Raw genomic sequence first — 6,177 nt, forward strand, 5'->3', positions numbered from 1 at the left:
ATGGCCCACAACATTGGCCCCGAGCTGAGATGTTTAATCTTCCCTTCCACACTGACTGGACCTGCCAGACAGTGGTTCAAGCAAAGTAAAAGACAGTCAATTAGCTCCTGGAAGACTTTCTCGGCAGACTTCAAAAGGGCATTCTGAGCCTCCCAGGCCGCCCGTGTTCAGGCCGACTCCCTGGCTAACGTGAGGCAGCAGCCTGGTGAGACTCTGAAGGCCTACCTGAGCAGATTTGCGAACGTCGCTGCTCGAGCCAGAGATGCGGATGATAGCTCCAAGCTCATGGCCATGAGAACTGGAATCCTCGTTGGAGGAGATCTCTGGAAGGATATACAAAGGAAGGGAGTCAGCTCGGTTAACGAATTCCTTAACAGGGCCCAAGAATGGATTAACTTGGAGGAGGCCGAAGCCTCAGCTACGGGAACCAGCCAGGTCGCCGAACAGCTCGCTGGAGTAGGAACGGAGGTCGTGGCAACGACCCAAAATGTCACACAGAACAACCAGCCCGGTGGAGGTAAAAGAAAGGGAAATGGCGAAAACAGTCAGCACGGCTAAAAGAAGAATAAGTCCGTAGAAAAAGTCAAGCTCGTCTTCGTGACTTATACAGAGCTCACCCAGTCTAGGGAGAACATCTTCCTAGCCAACTCTACTCAAGTCCCCTAGAAGAGGCCGGAGCCACTAAAGCATCATAAGGGGAAGAGAGACACCTCCAAGTTTTGCCGTTTTCATAACGATGTTGGCCACAATACCGACGATTGTATGCATCTAAAAGATGAGATCGAGACTCTCATCCGAGCCGGCCCCTTGGCTCAATACGTGCGGAACAGGGTTCCAGCAAGTCGACCTGCTCCAGAATTCCCAGCCAGTCAGCCCGGGCCTCGGGTAGATCAGGACGTCCCTCCTCTCGTGGTTGGAGGAGAGATATCAACCATATCTGGGGGTCCGCACATGGTCGGCACGAGCAGGGGTGCCCAGAAGAGATACGTGAATGAACTAAAGGCTCATAACGGAGTAGAGTTCGTCCCGGAGCAGCGCCAGTCAAAATAGCAGCGGTTGGAGAGACAACCGATCATTTTTACGGAGGAAGATGCGGGCCATGTCGAATTCCCTCACAATGACCCTTTGGTCGTGGCAGTTCAGCTCGCCAATCGGAGATTAAGGAGGGTGCTGATCGACAACGGGAGCTCAGTTAACCTCCTGTTCCGATCCACGTTAGAAAAGATGGGTTTAACCGTCGCTGAGTTGAAGGCGACCTCCATGATGCTGTATGATTTTTCGGGAGAGGGATCAGCAGCAATAGGGACGATAGAGCTGGTGATCACCCTAGGAGAAGGATCACGGACAGTCTCCAAGCTCCTCGAATTCTTGGTCATCGACTGCTCCGCTGCATACAACGCGATCTTGGGGCGACCTACGCTCATGACGTTTGAGGCCGTCACTTCCATTCGCCACCTCGCGATGAAATTCCCTACTTCCACGGGAATATGCACTGTTCATGGCGATCAGCTCGCTGCCAGGGAATGCTACAGCATTTCTATGAAGGGAAGATCTAAACCCGGGCAGCTGGCAATGGCCATTCAAGGTGGTGGAGAGGAATCTCAGGAACCCTTAGCTAATCCTGATATTGAAAAACCTCAAAGCGCCGAAGGGGAAAATGTCGTCTTAAGTGAGGATATTGACCCCCGAATAGGCGAGGACAGATCCGAGCTCCAGGCGATTGAGGAGCTCAAGGAAGTGAACATTGATCCACAGAATCCATCACGGATGGCCAAACTCGGAAAAAACCTCTGTAGCAAGAGGAAGGCGGAGCTAACTAAGTTTCTGTAGGATAACCTGGACGTGTTTGCATGGTCCCATGAGGACATGGTGGGAATCAGCCCGAGTATCATCATGCATACACTTCATCTGGATAAAAGCATTCCCGCCAAGTCCCAGAAGCAAAGACGCGTAGGAACAGCTCGAGCTGAAGCCTTGAAGGAAGAGGTGACCCGGCTCAAGAAATGCGACTTTATCCGTGAAGCCAAGTTTCCAATATGGGTCGCCAACCCCGTGCTAGTTCCAAAGCCTAACGGGAAATGGCGGACCTGCATCGACTTCTCCGACCTGAATAAAGCCTGCCCCAAGGATTGCTTTCCATTGCCCAGGATTGATCAGTTGGTGGATGCCACGGCAGGACACGAGCTCATGTCCTTTATGGACGCGTACTTAGGCTACAATCAGATCGCGATGAATCCGGCGGACCAGGAACACACCAACTTCATGACCTCGACTAACGTTTATTGTTACAAGGTCATGCCGTTCGGCCTGAAGAACGCCGGAGCTACCTACCAAAGGTTAGTAAACAGAATGTTCGCAGAACAGATCGGGAGAAACATGGAAGTTTATGTTGATGACATGCTAGTCAAGTCAAAGACTGCCGATAACCATGTTTCCGACCTGGAAGAATGTTTTAAGATACTGCGGGAATATGGCATGAGGCTCAATCCACAGAAGTGCACTTTTGGAGTCGCGTCGGGGAAATTCCTGGGGTTCATAGTCAATACACGAGGAATCGAGGCAAACCCCGACAAGATCAGATCACTGCTCGAGCTTCCTTCGCCCAGGTCGCGAAAAGATGTCCAAGGCCTGACAGGAATAGTGGCAGCCCTCAACCGGTTTATTTCCAAGTCCACCGATAAGTGTTTGCCATTCTACAACCTGCTCCGAGGAAACAAGAAGTTTGAATGGACAGTAGAGTGCGAAAGCGCATTCCTCAACCTGAAGGCACATCTGACCGAACCGCCCGTACTATCCAAACCCAAGGCAGGAGAGCCTCTTTTTCTCTACCTGGCTGTCACTGAGGACGCAGCTAGTGTCGTATTGGTACGAGAATAGGAACGAGTTCAGAAGCCAGTCTACTACATCAGCAAGAGACTTCTCGGGGCTGAATCCCGATACCCACTGATGGAGAAATTGGCGTTCTGCCTTATCACGGCTTTGCGAAAGCTCAGGTTGTACTTCCAGTCCCACTCGATACACGTCATGACCGATCAACCTTTAAGGCAGGTTTTGCAAAAACCTGAGGCATCGAGACGTTTGTTGAAATGGGCAATCGAACTCAGTCAGTTTGAGATTTTTTACACTCCCCGAACTGATATAAAAAGTCAGGCCCTGGCCGATTTTATGGCAGAGTGCACGGGATTCCAGGAGGATCCCACAGAAGACTCACCCCAAATCAGCTCGCCCCAGGCTTCGTGGAGGATCTTTGTAGATGGTTCGTCCAACGAGAACGGCTCCGGAGCTAGAATCATTTTGATATCCCCCGAGGGACATAGATTCCACTCGGCGCTGAGATTTGGATTCAAAGCCTCCAACAACGAGGCCGAATATGAAGCTTTGCTGGCTGGGATGAGGGTAGCCCAGGAGTTGAAGGCGAGCTCCGTCCAGTGCTTCAGTGACTCCCAGCTCGTGGTAAATCAGGTTCTGGGCGAATATCAAGCACGGGGACCCAAGATGGCCGCCTATCTGGCAAAGGTAAAAGTTGAGCTGTCCGCGTTTGAGCGAGGCTCGATCGAACAGATACCTCGGGAGCAGAACGCTAATGCAGATGCTCTTGCCAAGCTCGCCACGTCTGGGGAGACGGAGACCTTGGGGTTAGTACCAATAGAATTCTTGGAAAAACCAAGCATAGAAGATGTTAGGACAGAGGTCGAGATGATCGATGCCAGGCCGACCTGAATGACCCCCATCCTTGAGTATCTCGTCGAGGGAAAGCTGCCTGAAGGGCGTAATGATGCATGATGAGTCCTGTATCAAGCACCGAGGTATACGATGGTGGACGAGATGCTATAACGACGTGGGCACTCCCTACCTCTCCTCCGATGTGTTCTTCCGGCAGAGCTTGGCCTCAAAAGTCCTAAGGCAAGGGTACTACTGGTCAACTCTTTCCAAGGACTCGATCTCATACGTGAAGAAGTGCGACAAGTGTCAGCGTTTCGCCGCAGTTGCCCGAGCTCCTCCAGTTGAGCTAAAGATGATCTCGTCCCCATGGCCGTTTGCCGTCTGGGGGATAGACTTGGTTGGCGCCCTCCCCACTGGAAAAGGCGGGGTCCGTTACGCCGTGGTAGCCATCGACTACTTTACGAAGTGGGCTGGGGCAGAACCCTTGGCAACGATAATGTCCAAAAATGTACTTGACTTCATGGTTAAAAGCATTATCTGTCGATTCGGCTTGCCCAAGAAGATCGTTTCCGATAACGGCACTCAGTTCGACAGCGACCTGTTCACCGAATTTTGTGAAAGGTACGGAATTGTGAAAAGTTTCTCCTCCGTGGCCTATCCTCAGGCTAATGGCCAGGTCAAAGCTGTCAACAAAACTCTAAAGGCGAGCCTCAAGAAGAGGTTAGATGAAGCGAAGGGGGTCTGGCCGGAATAGCTCCCCCAGGTCCTATGGGCATACCGGACCTCGCATCGGACTCCTACGGGTCATACTCCTTTTTCCCTGACCTTTGGGAGTGAGGCAGTCCTCCCCGTGGAAATTAAGGTGCTTTCGCATAGGGTCCAATCTTACGACCAGGACCGCAACCACGAGCTCCTGTTCAATTCCCTTGACCTAGTTGATGAAAGGTGAGAGGATTCGTAACTCCAGCTCGCCCATTATCAGCAAAAGATCACTCCCTATTTCAACTCCAAAGTAAAAAAGTGCGCATTCAGCGTTGGCGACCTGGTCCTAAGAAGAGTCTTCTTAGCCAGTAAGGACCCCAAAGATGGAGTCTTGGGACCAAACTGGGAAGGACCATATCAAGTCATCGAGGTCATTAAGGAGGGAACTTATAAGTTAACTCGGCTTGATGGAGGGGCAGTCCCGCGGACTTGGAACGCCATCCATTTAAAGAAATATTATCAATGATTCGCTTGTAAGGCCTGGAAGGCCATTTTTTATGTATTAATGAGAATCAGCTTTTTATGCATGTTTGCAAGTGTAATATAAAGTAACCACGAAAGACCCTTTCCCAGTTACTTGGGGGGGCATATGGTACCTGGATATAACCAGGTCTCCTTAACGACTTAGAAGTTGATTCATATCGATTGACCGTTGTTTTTCTTAAAAAACGCGAGATGTTGATAAGGGTTAACGCTAACTAAGTCATATCCTGGATATAACCGGGCCATAAAACTTAGAAGTTGATTTAAATCTATTGATCGTTGTTCTTCCTAAAGAGATCGAGATATGGATAAAAGTTAACGCGAACTAAGTTTTCAAATTAAGTTCCTGGTCCTAACCGGGTCATAAAACTTAGAAGTTGATTTAAATCTATTGATCGTTGTTCTTCTTAAAGAGCTCGAGATATGGATAAAAGTTAACGCGAACTAAGTTTTCAAATTAAGTTCCAGGTCCTAACCGGGTCATAAAACTTAGAAGTTAATTTAAATCTATTGATCGTTGTTCTTCTTAAAGAGCTCGAGATATGGATAAAAGTTAACACGAACTAAGTTTTCAAATTAAGTTACTGGTCCTAACCGGGTCATAAAACTTAGATGTTAATTTAAATCTATTGATCGTTGTTCTTCCTAAAGAGCTCGAGATATGGATAAAAGTTAACGCGAACTAAGTTTTGAAATTAAGTTCCTGGTCCTAACCGGGTCATAAAACTTAGAAGTTGATTTAAATATATTGATCGTCGTTCTTCCTAAAGAGCTCAAGATATGGATAAAGATTAGCGTGAACTAAGTTTTTCAAGAAATTGTAACCAAAATGCGTAAGGGCGAGAAAGCGGATCAATTAAAAACGTTAAATCAAATTGTCTCGAGGTGGAAGCACCTCATGCAAAGGTTACACAAAAAAAATTAAAAAATAGTGAAGGGCACAAGAGAAGAAACGCCCTAGGCTCCGCCAGGTGGCCCCTTGGAGGTCGCCGTCTCGCCTTGCTCAGCTGCACCAGAGCCTTCCCCGGCCTCGGAGGGCGCTTCCTTATCAAGGCGAGCTTGGAACTTCACCAGCAAGCGCTCCCAGAGGCTCGCTGACAGGAAGGAGAAGTCAGCGTCTGTATTGTAGGCCCAACAATGGTAGAAAAGGTCTTCCAGGGACTTTTCCGAAGTTGTCTGCTCGGCCTTTAGGGTGGCCTGGGCGGCCTGAGCCTCAGCCTTCGCGGCATCTAGGTCTGTCCGCGAGGTGGCGAGGGAGGTCTCGAGCTC

Source organism: Humulus lupulus, chromosome X, assembly GCF_963169125.1.
Source record: "Humulus lupulus chromosome X, drHumLupu1.1, whole genome shotgun sequence".
NCBI classification, from domain to species: Eukaryota; Viridiplantae; Streptophyta; class Magnoliopsida; order Rosales; family Cannabaceae; genus Humulus; species Humulus lupulus.